The sequence below is a fragment of the Myxocyprinus asiaticus genome, chromosome 6, assembly GCF_019703515.2.
Source record: "Myxocyprinus asiaticus isolate MX2 ecotype Aquarium Trade chromosome 6, UBuf_Myxa_2, whole genome shotgun sequence".
Taxonomy (NCBI): domain Eukaryota; kingdom Metazoa; phylum Chordata; class Actinopteri; order Cypriniformes; family Catostomidae; genus Myxocyprinus; species Myxocyprinus asiaticus.
In genome coordinates this window covers 6,168,456-6,185,019 of record NC_059349.1, presented here as the reverse complement: position 1 = coordinate 6,185,019, position 16,564 = coordinate 6,168,456, and positions in this window count along the sequence as shown.

The following is a 16,564-nucleotide window of genomic DNA, read 5'->3' as shown; positions in this document are numbered from 1 at the left end:
ACTGTAACACAAATGGAGCCACAACCCACTTCTGCAGACCACACTCCACTCCCACTGCAGCCAGTTCATGGTCCAGAAGAACATAAGCTTGAAGAGCAGACTGCTATGAAAGTTCAGGGGGGTGACAAGGTACAGTGCATCCGGAAAGTATTCACAGCACTTCACTTTTTCCACATTTTGTTATGTTACAGCCCTATTCCAAAATGGATTAAATTCATTATTTTCCTCAAAATTCTACAAACAATACCCCATAATGACAACGTGAAAGAAGTTTGTTTGAAATCTTTGCAAATTTATTAAAAATAAAAAACGAAAAAAATCACATGTGCATAAGTATTCACAGCCTTTGCTCAATACTTTGTTGAAGCACCTTTGTTGGAAGGTGAACCCCCCCCCCCCCCCTCCAAAAAAAAACAAAAAAAACATCACACACCTGATGACTGAGGATCACACACCACCTAACTGTCAAGTCAATACAAACTCATACAAAAACATAATCTCCCATTAAGGCATTTATTCTCCTGCCCCAACTGAAATCACTTTTTTTCCATTGCAGAGCTCCACTCTGAGTGCTTGTTCACCATATGCTACTTGATTTCCTCTGTGGTCAGCTTTAAAATATCAAACACGTTTGATTTACTCTGGGTAAAGTCCCAGTGCTCCCTTTGCCCAGTCCATCCCTGACTCATTCCATTGCCACATTGTACAAAAACCACTTTGTATTTACAAATATGTGGTACTCATTGGTCATGAATCCCTACTTGAATTTCACTTTTTGTTTGTGTGTGTTCGGGGTGCCAAACAGAGTGTCTATCTCAGAGGCTGAAGGAAAGAGGTCACACCTCAGAGGACATAAGCAATCACCTCTTAGGTGTTCGGAGATACCTGGCAGAGAAGATCAGTGACATAAACCAGACAAAAACTGTCAATGGTAAGTAGATAGACATTCAGGCTTTTATCTCTTATCCATTGCGACATATAATACATGCAAAAAAAAAAAAAAAAAAAAATTACAAAAAAAAAGCAGCTTCCATATACATGTTGGAGGAAGTTGTAAAGGCAAAATAAGTTATAAATTATTCAAGAACATTTATATTACACTCAGAAAGGGTGATGGAAACTATCAGAGTGCTATTTTGATTATTTTACTATAAATTTATCAACACACTTTTTGATTGGTTGTGATATTGGAGCATCTGTAAAAAATAATCTTACATTTTGTGATGTTTTAATAAATGTACATTGTAATCATATTTCATTTATCTTTTTTTATTTACTGTACAACTTCCTATATACAGTTGAATGCAAAAAGTATTGTGATGTATGTGATCAAAGTCTGAGACGTCAACCTGCACATCTTCTCACGTGGCTTGTTGAGCACTGTAGGGCTTTACTGGTTGTTTAGATCAGTATTACTATCAGAAATAATTAATAATTATTTCTGTAGTTATTAATCAATATTTAAATTAATTAATTGGATCTAACTCATTAAAACCTCATATGGAACCCCAGTAAATGTAGTGTGCTACGTTTAGGAGCAAGTTTGGTTATTAGCAATAATTAATAATTATCAAAGATAATTATTAATTATAAAAATCAATAGAACATTGATGAGAATCAATGTTAGCTTTTTTTAATCCTTTAAAATCAACACTTATCAAAGATAATCGTTAATTGTTAACATCGATGAAACATTAAATTTAACACTAGCTTATTGATCATTCAAATTCAATCAAAGATAATTATCAATTATCAAAAATCAATAGAATATTAATTAGGATTAACATTGATGGGGCACCACCCTTAAATCAGGGACTAATAACCGAATATTAAAACAGTCTCAATATTAGATTGTTTTCTTAGGAAAATCGGCATCCAAAGAATATCGATTTTCGGGAAAAAAAAACAATGAATGAAGGTTTGAATCCGAGCACTGACATCCCGTCAGCATGACACAGGCGTATGCAAAACAAACCAAAACACTTCTCTTTGTAATATAAACAAAAGTTTATTTATACAGTAATATCAATTAATAATTAATACAATGCAGTCAATAAACTTCCGACTTACAACTACAAACTAAACAGTGATATGATTAGATATGGAAATAAAAATAATCCTATAACACATAAGGTGTGTGTGACAGTGTGTGTGTGACAGTGTGTGTGTGTGTCAATGTGGTTAGTGAGAGAGAGAGAGAGAGAGAATATTAAGTGACAGCCCGAAAGCTGATTTCGCGATAGCTGGAGATAAAGCAGCTGTGTTCATCACTCAGAGACGCGGTTTTACAAGCGGGGCTCATAAAAGTCCCTTGTTATTTGACTCTTTAATGGATGAACTCAGTTGCTGTCTCACCCGCGATGGCGAAAATGCACAACAGTCCAATTTGGTTGGACCACAATACAGCAAAACAAATTCGTGATAATTAATACCCTGAGTATTAATAATGAGCGGACATGGCGGCCCATAAACTGTACAAGCAAAAACCTTGAAACACAAGAATAACACACTATAATATTCTATCTCTGCCCAGACGTAAACCTCTTACTTGAATCGCATGAAGACACAGGTAGAATGTGTTTTCCTCCGTCCTTTAACTTTGACCCGGTTCCTTGAGGCTCGTGTGATGACGGGAGGCCGTTTCCTCGCGCTGTCGGCGGGCGGTACGGCTGTTGATTGTCGGCGGGCGGTACGGCTGTTGATTGTCGGCGGGCGGTATGGCTGTTGATTCTCGGCGGGCTGGCGGAGAACTCAGAAATGTCGACTTGATTGAAGATGGAAGAGAAATCTTTTAATCTCTTCACTTCTGTAGGCAAACGGATGAAGATGCGAATTGCTCGGCGGTCTCCTTCGGATCCGTTAGAGTGTTCGGTTGAACACAGAGTAATCTCAACTCGTCCAGCGAGATGGAGATTGTGTGGCTACAGTTTCAAGTCGGACATTACTTCCTTAAGCCACAAGGTTGCACCTGAGAGCAGCAAAAAGCTACGTCCGTATTCGGTGAACGAAGTCGCTGGAAGCAACTCTGGAAGCATTTCAGAATTATTTGAAGTCCTGATGATGTCATGTTTGAGGGACGTTCTGTGGTGTGCCTCATCCAATAGGAGTTGAGCGCTCGATCCTTTAGTGAGCAAGGCTTCATGGATCTGTAGTCTGTTTTGGACTCCATTTGTTTGATTTTGGCACAATTTTTATCAGTAAAATTTACGACTTAGAAGGTGGGGGCTTGAGTTATGTTTTTATGACTGTTAGGCCTGCCTTTGTCTTCTATCTGAACACATGAGGCCCAACAGCACGTTACTGTGGAGACATAGCATGTGTGGAGGCTTCATGCTATTCTCTGCGGCATCCACGCACAACTCACCACACGCCCCACTGAGAGTGAACCACATTATAGCGACCACGAGGAGGTTACCCCATGTGACTCTACCCTCCCTACCAACTGGGCCAATTTGGTTGCTTAGGAGATCTGGCTGGAGTCACTCAGCACGCCCTGGATTCGATCTTGCAAACTCCAGGGGTGGTAGTCAGTGTTTTTACTCGCTGAGCTACCCAGGCTCCCAATTGGTTGCTACACTTTTTGCTCGCCATACCTGGAATATATTATTTATATAGTTTTTTTTATATGTTTTGCTTTAGTGTGCCAGTAGGAAATATCAGTTTACATTTCCAAGCATTCCTCTTGCCATTAATTATAATAATCCAGAGAGATTTTAGTATGAACAAGGAGTCCAACATCAGATGGTATGGTCCACACAGAGATCTGATCTATTTGCATTTAAACATATTTTGCCTCACCCGCATTAAAAACCCACTCTGTGGGGACAGTAGTGGAATTTAAAACCTACTTCTAAGGTTAAATAACAGATGTCATGAGTAATGTCCCCCTTTTTGTCTAGGGGTATGGAAGGACGCATACATTAACTTAAGTCTACGGGATCTTTAATATGTGTATAGACTACCCTAGAATTTCATGCACTTTCTCAACTAATCCTAAACTTACTTTTCTTTACTGAATAGTAAAAAGACTTCCTTATTTTCTCTCTTTCTCTGACTCATGGTGTCTTCACTGGTGATTGAATCTCAGTACAAAAGAAGAGATCTTGTATTTGGTGTAAATATCACTTGATGTTGCTCTAAATCGCTATTATTATAGGACTTAAACTTAAATTTCTCATGCATCAAACAGTCCACATGTTTTTGTTTTTTTTACAACACTACCGGCCAATGACGATTCTGACAGAAAACTCGCTGGCAGCCTACTTGCTATAGTAATGAATGCAACTTTCCTGCACATTTGATTGACTGATAAAACTTGCATTCTTATTTCAGTGTTGTTAATTTTGTGGTTATTTCAGCAGACAGTTTGCTTCATAAATTCAGTTCAACAGCATTAAGTTAAAGAGAATAAACCTTATCATTCAGCTGAATGAATCAGAGATCAAGCCTTATTTAGTGTAATTCGGTAGGTAATTCACACCCTGGTTCGGCTGTGTCTGACCGCAACTCGCAGTTTGAGACTCGCTAGTGGAATGCATGCCAGTGTAAACATAAAAATATATTACGACCCGCTTCAGTATAGTTTCAGAAATTAATTTAGTCTTAATTTCATAATTCTACCCACTAAAATAATAAGATAAGATAAATAAATTAAGAAAATTTATAATTAAGTTTTTTTTTTTTTTCACCACTTAGACAATATGACTTTGGCTCTGGCCCCCCAAACTCTACTTATGAGTCTCATACATTCACTCAGAGACACACAGAACATACAGACTACATATTTAAATAGCGGTCTTTTTTGCGGTTTAATAATAATGGACACTAGAGCATATCGCAATTTGAATTTGATTAACTGTACGGCCCCGCTTTATTATTCCAAAATTGGCCAAATTCTGTGACATTCCGTGTTATACAATAAATTCCATTTTTATGACTGGATTCCACAATTCTGTCCACGTTTTCCGCATCGTCGAAATCATAGGGCCATACTATAGGACAAATTTCATGGCTGTCAATATCCAAAATCTGCTCAAAACCGAATCCAGAGATGTTGGATGAATTTAGACATAATGACATTTTGACAACAACTAATTTCTTGATTGCAACTTTTTGAAGACCCCCATATATATAGAATGAATAGTCTCATATACTGGTACTGTAATGTGGTTCAAGAGGTACATTGTCCTGATGACCAAGTCAATGAGTTCTCTTTCTTTTTGCAGGACTAATCAGTGAGTCACAGTGAATTGGCTAAGCCAGGAAACTCCAGAGGAACAGAATTACTAATAGTTCTTCTATTTCTTTAATACACTGTTAAATAATAAAAATTTTAATATGTTAAAAAAAGTTTAGTGTCAGATGTTTTATTCCCCTCTGGGTTAAGGAGCAAGAGAAGGTATTCATCCTTTTTACAATTTGATACCAGGTGCATGTTCTCTAGGTTATTTTGCAAAACACAACCTGAGCTGTTAGCTATTGAAAAGGTGGTGTACGTATGTTTTTACAATAGAGCGTACTAGAAACTACAGTATAACCTAATATCATAACCAGTATAGTAATGATAACCATTTATATCAAAATATAAATTCTTAAGGATGTTTCTTTCAGTAATAAGGACAAAACCAATGTATAATTGTAATAATATTATGTAATGTAATAATTAAAACCAATACAAATGGCCAGCAGGTTTTAACGGCTACCTGTGCATCTGACTGTGATGGAAACCATTAAAAATGTGCAAATCAAAACCAATACAAATCTGTAATGGAAACCATTTAAAACGTACAAATCAATACCAATACAAATCTCTAATGGTAACCAATACAAACCTCTAAATTCGCGCCACACCTGCAGATCATTTAAATCAACAGCGCGTAAAGAACAACTGTTTAACTTCTATTTATCTTCACTTCATGTTTCTTCTCGTCGCAGCCTGTATGATGAAACCAGTGATCGTTGCTTTTCAGCCCCCTCTACATCAGTCTCTCAAAGTCCCGCCTCCACTCCCCCAAGACCCAGTGGGCAGAGCCATCGCAGCAGTCGTCTATCAAAGGCTCACCCAGCAGTTCCTGGGCAAGTGAGTAATTAGGCTTTTCTACAGCCAGGAGCAGCTGCTTCTATGATCCCCCCACCGGGTTTGCAGTATTTTCTGTGGGCATTCTACAGGTCCCTGCATTGCCTTCGACTGTAACCTCCCAGTTTTTTCAGATGTCCAGCAAACCCTGGCAGTCACTACAGGGGTCCAGCAAGCATCCTCAGTACAAAACCTTCGTACAAAACAGGTGTCCAGCAGGACCCTGCAACCACTCTAGCCACTGTGGGCGTCCAGCAGGCCTCTACAGCAGCTCCCTTTCTGTTCAATGCAAGTGTTTAGCAAGCCCCTGCCTTCTCCTCTTCTGTCTTTCCAGCTGTGGGCATCCAGCTGTGGGCATCCAGCAGGCCCCCACAGCAGCTCCTTCTCTGTTCAACGCACGTGTTCAGCAAGCCCCTGCTTTCTCTTCTGTCTTTCCAACTTCAGACATTTCTTCCTTGCCCACAGCTATGGGCATCCAGCAGGCCCCCTAACTGCACCATCCCCTTACCCTACCCCAGCAGTTGGAGCTCCCAGTTTATCCCCGGCTATCCAGTTTCTCAATAACCACCCTTTGCTTCCTTCCTCAGCAACTTCTGGTTTTTCTCTAAAAAAATGCTGTGGCCATGCCTCCTCCTGAAAACTTTCTGATCTTCAATCCCAAGCCGGTCTCCCTTTCCCTGCACCACCAGATTCTAGCAGGTACAGACATTAATTTGGTTTTTCCCGCCTTAGAATTCAGCGCTATTCCCTCGTCCGAACAGTCCTCATCATTGTATGAGATGTATCCGGTGGCCATAGCTGTATTTCTTTGGGGATCTCTTGGGCCCAAAAATCTATCCTTATTCACTCAGATAATTTAACCACAGTCCAAATTATAAACAGGACAAATATCGTAGATCTAAAAAATATTTTTTTCACAGATATGCTCTTAGTATCAGCAACCCATCAGGTTTAGTCCCTTTTAATGAGGTAAAATTACTCCATACTTGCGGCATTGAGACCAGCTTGTCTTTTGGGGTCTCTGCCTCATCCATGGCCAGACGTGAGTCCTCAAACCAAGTTATGTTTGATGCCAAATTAATGTACTTTCGTAAGTCATGTACTGCTATTACTTCCACAGCTATCGCATACCCCGCATTTCTTCAATAAATAGTTCAAATAAATATATTGTGTGATTTGTGTTTTGTCCCGAATTACTGAAATATAAATTAGAATGGATCCTGGTGCTGGAGTCCAAAAATAGAATCGATTATAATTTTTTTAAGATTCAGAATCAATTCATTTGGGATTGACTCTCCATCCCTACGTAAGGGCATCTGCAAAGAGATTAATAATAATAATAATAACTGAAACTCATGCTATGTCTGCTGTGCAGCTTTGCGGACTCTGCAGAGTGGTTTCAAGCAGGTGGTGAAACAAACTTACACTTGTGAACTTGGGAAACTGACCAGGCAGAGTTTTTTGTAGAGGAAAGAGCTGTTCTACAGCACTGTGAATGCTGGCTGCACAGAAGTGCACAGCACTGTCTGTGGGTGTTACTCTAGAGATTGTTAGAGTGCCTGTTTATTTTGCATATTCAATTTAACTGGACCTTTCTTTGATCTTCACTTCAGGGGATTCAGCTGTATTCTGAAAATATCCAATCAGTTCCAGAGCTCCTGGATTTGTTTGCTGGAACCAGTACATATAAGGATAGCTGCTGTCACTGTGATGGCTTTGGAGTACAGCAGAGTGTTCAGGTCTCTTAAACAGTGAACTAGGGGCCTGGTCAGTCTTCATAATACTGGCCGAGAAATCTGTAGACAACAACAAAATTGCAATAAATACTACTAATAATAATACATTTTATTTATAAGCGCTTTTCAAGAATATCTGTACAGAGATGCACACAAACATGATAAATATAAACCTTTACTCTTACAAAGAAATATTGGAGTAGTACTGTAGTACTAACACAATATTTTGGAGACTCTAGAAATAATGTAACTAATAGCCATACCAGTGGTTTCACAGACCCTGATTAGCACTAATCTTGGACTACCTCATGTTAAATTACACGGGCTAATCAAGGAGGAACAGAAATTAGCAGCAATACCAATCAGTCAGTATTTATTTGATGGAGAGCTCTGCACAAAAAATAGTCTCCAGGCCAAAACATTAGCTTTTTATCTCTTCCAATGAATTATCCAATGAATCCAATGAATTTATACATCATGATAGCGCCACGGATGGCCGCCTCGGTGTGGAGCGCTTCTATTGTTTTGTTATTTTTGTTTGTTTGTCCTGTGTTTAGTAATCTTTTTTCAATCAGTTTTACCAGAGACGAACTGCTGAACATTCGACAGCATACACCAGTCAATCTTTTCCTGGATTTTGAATATTCGGACGTTTTGTTTGACATTCTAGTCAGAGGGGCGGCTTTGTTGTTTAAACACACTAGGAGACGCAGGCGAGGGAGACCAGCAGGCACTCTGGTCAGGCTCCGTCTGTGCAGCTTTCGAACAATGCTGCCGAGCATTCATTTAGCAAATCTCCACTCTCTCCCTAACAAAACTGATGAACTACATCTCCTCACCCGCACAAACAAGGACTTTTCAAACTCTGCTGCCTTGTGCTTCACAGAAACCTGGCTGAGTGAAGCCATTCCGGACAGTGCATTACATCTGCCGGGCTTTCAGCTGTTCAGAGCAGATCGCATCGCAGAGTTAACGGGGAAAACGAGAGGCGGTGGAACATGCTTTTACATCAATGAAAGTTGGTGTACAGATGTAACAACATTAAAGAGGATGTGCTGTCCTAATTTGGAAGTGCTCTTTATTAACTGTAAGCCTTTCTACTCGCCATGGGAGTTTTCCTCGTTTATTCTGGTGAGTGTGTATATCGTGCCAAACGTGTGTTTGAACACAGTGCTGCAACAGCTGGCTGATCAAATCACAGACACAGAACAACAATACCTGGACTCAGTTATTATTATTCTTGGGGATTTTAAAAAAGCAAACCTCACACGTGAACTGCCCAAATACAAACAGCACATTACATGCCCAACCAGAGACAGAAATATACTGGATCACTGCTACACAACAATAAACGATGCATATCGCTCAGTCCCAAAGCTGCTCTAGGAACAATCTGATTACTGTCTGGTTCATCATCTTCCAACCTACAGACAGAAATTAAAATCTGCTAAGCCTGTATTAAGGACTGTAAAGAGATGGACCAATGAAGCAGAGCTGGAACTACAAGCCTGCTTTGACTGCACTGATTGGAGTGTTTTTGAGGCTGCAGACACCACTCTGGATGAGAGCAGCTTTATATGTGTATAGAATACCCTAAAATTTCATGCACTTTCTCAACTAATCCTAAACTTACTTTTCTTTACTGAATAGTAAAAACACTTCCTTATTTTCTCTCTTTCTCTGACTCATGGTGTCTTCACTGGTGATTGAATCTCAGTACAAAAGAAGAGCTCTTGTATTTGGTGTAAATATCACTTGATGTTGCTCTAAATCGCTATTATTATAGGACTTAAACTTCAATTTCTCATGCATCAAACAGTCCACATGTTTTTTTGTTTTTTTTACAACACTACTGGCCAATGATGATTCTGACAGAAAACTCGCTGGCAGCCTACTTGCTATAGTAATGAACGCAACTTTCCTGCACATTTGATTGACAGATAAAACTTGCATTCTTATTTCAGTGTTGTTAATTTTGTGGTTATTTCAAATCACAGACACAGAACAACAATACCCGGACTCAGTTATTATTATTCTTGGGGATTTTAAAAAAGCAAACCTCACACATGAACTGCCCAAATACAAACAGCACATTACATGCCCAACCAGAGACAGAAATATACTGGATCACTGCTACACAACAATAAACAATGCATATCGCTCTGTTCCTAGAGCAGCTTTGGGACTATCTGATCACTGTCCGGTTCATCATCTTCCAACCTACAGACAGAAATTAAAATCTGCTAAGCCTGTATTAAGGACTGTAAAGAGATGGACCAACGAAGCAGAGCTGGAACTACAAGCCTGCTTTGACTGCACTGATTGGAGTGTTTTTGAGGCTGCAGACACCAATCTGGACGAGCTCACAGATACTGTTACATCATATATCAGTTTTTGTGAGGATATGTGCATTCCTACTAGGACTTATTTAACATTTAACAATGACAAACCATGGTTTACAGTGGAACTCAGGCAGCTTTGTCAGGCCAAAGAGGATGCTTACAGAGTTGGGGATAAAGTCTTGTACAATCAGGCCAGGAACACACTGAATAAGGGAATCAGAGTGGCTAAAAGAAGATATTCTGAGAAGCTGAAAAACAAGTTTTCAGCTAACGACCCTGCATCAGTGTGGAGTGGCATGAAACAACTTACGAATTACAGGACTCCTGCCCCCAACCCTGTGGTGGACCAACAACAGGCTGACGACCTGAATGTGTTCTACTGTAGATTTGAAAGGCCCAATCTCACACCCCACACCCACTCTGACCTTCACTTCACATAAACACCAACACCTCCTGCAACCCCCCTCCTCCCCCCTCCTGCTACTCAACCTGCACTTAAGATCTGTGAAGATGATGTGAGCCATGTCTTTCAACAACAAAGGATAAGGAAAGCACAGGGCCCAGATGGCATTTCACCTGCATGTCTTAGATCATGTGCTAACCAGCTGGGCCCCATCTTCACACAGATCTTCAATAGATCACTGGAGCAGTGTGAAGTCCCATGCTGCTTCAAACATTCCACTATCATCCCCATCCCAAAGAAACCAAAAATCACAGGACTTAATGACTACAGACCTGTAGTCCTGACGTCTGTGGTCATGAAATCATTTGAGAGACTGGTGTTGGCCCACCTGAATAACATCACTGGACCCTTTCTAGATCCCCTTCAATTTGCTTATCGAGCAAACAGGTCTGTGGATGATGCAGTCAACATGGGATTGCATCATATCCTGCAACATCTGGACAGACCAGGGACATATGCAAGGATCCTTTTTGTGGACTTCAGTTTGGCTTTCAACACTATCATCCCTATACTCCAGAATAAATTACTATCTATACTCCAGAATAAATTACACCAACTCTCTGTTCCCTTATCAATCTGTCAGTGGATTACCAGCTTTCTGACAGACAGGCAGCAGCTTGTGAGAAAGGGGAAACTCACTTCCAGCACCTGTACAAGCAGTATTGGTGCCCCTCAGGGATGTGGCTCTCCCCACTACTCTTCTCCCTCTACACCAATGACTGCATCGCCAAGGACCCCTCTGTCAAGCTCCTGAAGTTTGCAGATGACACCACTGCCATCGGCCTCATCCGAGATGACGATGAGTCTGCATACAGAAGGGAGGTTAAATAGCTGGCTGTCTGGTGCAGTCAAAACAAACTTGAGCTGAACACACTCAAAACAGTGGAGATGACTGTGGACTTTAGGAGGAACACCCAAACACTGACCCCCCTCACCACTCTAAACAGCACTGTGGCAGCAGTGGAGTCATTCAGGTTCATGGGCACTACCATCTCACAGGACCTGAAGTGGGAGACCCACATTGACTCCATTGTGAAAAAGGCCCAGCAGAGGAAATTCAACCTGCCACAGGCGCTGCTGATACAGTTCTACTCAGCAGTCATTGAGTCTGTCCTCTGCACTTCAATAACTGTCTGGTTTGGTTCAGCTACGAAATCAGACATCAGAAGACTACAAAGGACAGTTTGGACTACTGAGAGGATTATTGGTTGCCCCCTGCCCCCTGGAAAAAGGCTGGAAAAATCACTCTGGACCCCACTCACCCCACCCACTACCTTTTTGAACTGTTGCCTTCTGGCCGACGCTTCAGAGCTCTGAGCACCATAACCGTCAGGCACAGGAACAGTTTTTTCCCTCAGGCTATCTCATGAACAGTTAAATTGCCCCATTGAGGTATAGCTATGTGCAATACACAGTTTAGTCTTTCTTATATTCATCCAACACATCCAACCTCTTTTGCCATTTCATTCCCCTGGAAAAAAAAAAAAAAAAAAAACATTTGCACTGTACATAACAGATTTGTATTTACACTGTACATAACAGATTGTATTAGATTTGCACTACCCATGTGTATGTGTGTATGTATGTGTATGTCTGTACGTATGTGTATAATTATCTTTTATTTTTTATTATTATCTATGTCTTGCTGCTGTTTTTGTATTGTTTTTGTATGGTTGTACACTGGAAGCTCCTGTCACCAAGACAAATTCCTTGTATGTGTAAGCATACTTGGCAATAAAGCTCATTCTGATTCTGATTCTGATTCTGATTCTGATTAAATCAACAATTTTGAACCGAAATGTGTTTTTGTTGTTTTCTTGAAATTTTGGACTTGGCAAGTATAACAAAACATTACATTTATTACAGTCAGTATTCATACAGGCTATAACAGACCATAACACTATTCAATAGTGATACAGTATATTATATTGTTTACCCCTGACTACAGTTGCAGTGAATCACTACTATAGTAAAATAAAAACTTTATTATGTTATACATTATAAACTGTACAGTGGTATAAACTCCCCATCTTCATGGAGAGCCACAATCCTGTAGGCTTGCATGTACAGTTGTGCTCAAAAGTTTGCATATCCTGGCAGAAATTGTGAAATTATGGCATTGATTTTGAAAATATGACTGATCATGCAAAAATACTGTCTTCTATTTAAGGATAGTGATCATATGAAGCAATTTATTATCACACAGTTGTTTGGCTCCTTTTAAAATTATAATGATAACAGAAATTACCCAAATGGCCCTGGTCAAAAGTGTACATACCCTTGAATGTTTGGCCTTGTTACAGACACACAATGTGACGCAGACAGGTTTAAATGGCAATTAAAGTTTAATTTCTCACACCTGTGGCTATTTAAATTGCAATTAGTGTCTGTGTATAAATAGTCAATGAGTTTGTTAGCTCTCTTGTGGATGCACTGAGCAGGCTAGATACTGAGCCATGGGGAGCAGAAAAGAACTGTCAAAAGACCTGCATAACAAGGTAATGGAACTTTATAAAGATGGAAAAGGATATAAAAAGATATCCAAAGCCTTGAAAATGCCAGTCAATACTGTTCAATCACTTATTAAGAAGTGGAAAATTCTGGGATCTCTTGATACCAAGCCAAGGTCAGGTAGACCAAGAAAGATTTCAGCCACAACTGCCAGAAGAATTGTTCGCGATACAAAGAAAAACCCACAGGTAACCTCAGGAGAAATACAGGCTGCTCTGGAAAAAGACGGTGTGGTTGTTTTAAGGAGCACAATCAACAATACTTGAAAAAAAATGAGCTGCATGGTCGAGTTGCCAGAAAGAAACCTTTACTGTGCCAATGCCACAAAAAAGCCTGGTTACAATATGTCCGACAACACCTTGACACGCCTCACAGCTTCTGGCACACTGTAATTTGGAGTGACGAGACCATAATAGAGCTTCATTGCCACAACCATAGGCACTATGTTGGGAGAGGGGTCAACAAGGCCTATAGTGAAAGGAATACCATCCCCACTGTGAAGCATGGTGGTGGCTCAGTGATATTTTGGGGATGTGTGAGCTCTAAAGGCATGGGGAATCTTGTGAACATTGATGGCAAGATGAATGCAGCATGTTATCAGAAAATACTGGCAGATAATTTGCATTCTTCTGCACGAAAGCTGCGCATGGGACGCTCTTGGAATTTCCAGCATGACAATGACCCTAAGCACAAGGCCGAGGTGAAGGTTCTGGAGTGGCCATCACAGTCTTCTGACCTTAATATCATCGAGCCACTCTGGGGAGATCTCAAACGTGCTGTTCATGCAAGACGACCAAAGACTTTTCATGACCTGGAGGCATTTTGCCAAGACGAATGGGCAGCTACACAACCTGCAAGAATTTGGGGCCTCATAGACAACCATTACAAAAGGCTGCACGCTGTCATTGATGCTAAAGGGGGCAATACACAGTATTTAGAACTAAGGGTATGCAGACTTTTGAACAGGGGTCATTTAATTTTTTTCTTTGTTGCCATGTTTTGTTTTATGATTGTGCCATTCTATTATAACCTACAGTTGAATATGAATCCCATAAGAAATAAAAGAAATGTGTTTTGCCTGCTCACTCATGTTTCTTTAAAAATGGTACATATATTACCAATTCTCCAAGGGTATGCAAACTTTTGAGCACAACTGTATCTCTAGGAGTTTTACTTGGCAACACTGCCATCTAGAGGGTGTCTATTGAAACTGTAGCTTCAAGTTGGTTAATTGTTTTTAAAGGATTTTTTCATTTTTTCCTTAATGTTTGACCAATAAATATACTGCTGGGTAAAGAATTGATTAATGTATTAATAATGTATTTAATGTTTACTTGTTTGTAATGCTTTTTATTTAACAAAATAGAAAATTATATAACAAGGGACACAAAAAACAAAACAAACAAAAAACAAAAAAAACAATACAATATACAGTCAATAAAATATCGCTAATATACAGGGCAGCAGTGTGGAGTTGTGGTTTGAGCTCTGGACTCCTGACCAGTGGGTTGGGGTTCAATCCACCCAACACTACTGTTGTACCCTTAAGCAAGGTACTTTACTGCTCTAGTAATAAATGAATAATTGTATGTAAATAATAATAATATTTGCTAAGAAATTACTACTAATAATATTACAATACCATCATATGAGAAAATTACATTGCATAAGGGCATGCGTAAAAGGTCAAACAGCATGTTGAATAAAATAATCTTGCTTTTTTCACTCTTAATTAGATTGTTGAAGTAAAAAATTTTTTTCAATTGGAAATCTTTGATAATAACTGTATTTAAAGCAACACAGACTTATTTGATCAAGGGAACATAGTCTGTGACTGTTGCTTTAACCGAAAGTTCCCTTTCAGTTGAATGACAAACATTACCGAATAGGAAGAGCACTCTCTGATCGTCAATCACTGAACATATATATATATTTATTTTTTATTTTTTTATTTTTTTTGGACTCAAGATGACGCCGAGTATGGCTGCTGCGTTGCGAGCTCCGACACAACATGGCAGTGCTTTGTTTGTTTTGTTCACAATTCTTATGTTTTTTGTCTTGGATGTTGTCTGCCTTATTGTCTATGACAGACAAACACTTTTGGACATTGGTTCAGCAATTTCACACCGTAACCCGGACTTCAAATTCCTCAATGCCAACCTGCTGTTTACAAACACGCAAGCGGAGCCCTTTGTCTGTGCTGCACCGCCGCGGAAACGCAGGAGGAAAAGGGGAAACAGAGCCGGCGTTCTCATCAGAGTAAGACGCCGCGCAAATTGACCCCCGCTACCCAGTATTCTACTGGCAAATGTTCAGTCTCTGGATAACAAGCTCTGCGAGCTGAAAGCGCGGATCTCTTTCCAACGAGAGACGAGGGACTGCTGCATTATCTGCCTTACGGAAACTTGGATGCCTGTGGAGATTCCAGACTCAGCCACTGAACCCACGGGGTTCTCCGTGTACCGAGCGGACAGAGCGAAAGACCTCTCAGGTAAAAGCAGAGGTGTTGGTGTAAGTTTTATGATCAACAAATCCTGGTGTGATCAGAGGAACGTACATTCTATCAAGTCTTTCTGCTCTCCTGATCTGGAATTTCTCATGCTTCTGTGTCGACCATTCTGGCTACCGAGGGAATTCATAGCGGTCATTATCACAGCTGTGTACATTCCCCCACAAGCCGACACAGACCGGGCACTCAAGGAACAGTATGGGAGTATAAGTGAGCAGGAAACCGCGCACCCTGAGGCTGCGTTCATTGTGACCGGGGACTTTAATAAAGCTAGTTTCAAATCAGTCGCACCAAAATACCACCAGCACATTAGTTTCAACACACGAGGGGACCGGGTTTTGGACCATTGCTACTCTCCCTTCCGGGATGGCTACAAATCCCTTCCCCACCCACCATTTGGCAAATCGGACCACTCTTCCATTCTGCTTCTGCCCGCTTACAGGCAGAAACTGAAACAGGAAGCACCCACCCTCAGAACGATCCAGTGCTGGTCGGACCAATCAGACTCTATGCTACAAGACTGTTTTGGTCACACAGACTGGGAGATGTTCCGGTCCGCCTCTGATGATGACATCGAGCTTTACGCTGATAGCGTAATGTGTTTCATCAAAAAGTGCATGGAGGACGTAGTTCTGACCAGAACAATATGGATCTATCCGAACCAGAAGCCATGGATAAATAGCGATGTTCGCGCGGCACTTAATGTGCGGACCTCCGCTTTCAATTCCGGGAACGTGGAGGAGCATAAACAAGCCAGTTATGCCCTCCGAACAGCAAACGCCAGTACAGGAGCAAGATTGAAGGACAGTTTAACACCACCAACTCTAGAAGCATGTGGCAGGGAATTAACATCATCACAGGCTTTAAAGGGAATAAAAACTCCGCCATGAACACCGCTGCCTCTCTCCCAGATGAGCTAAATACTTT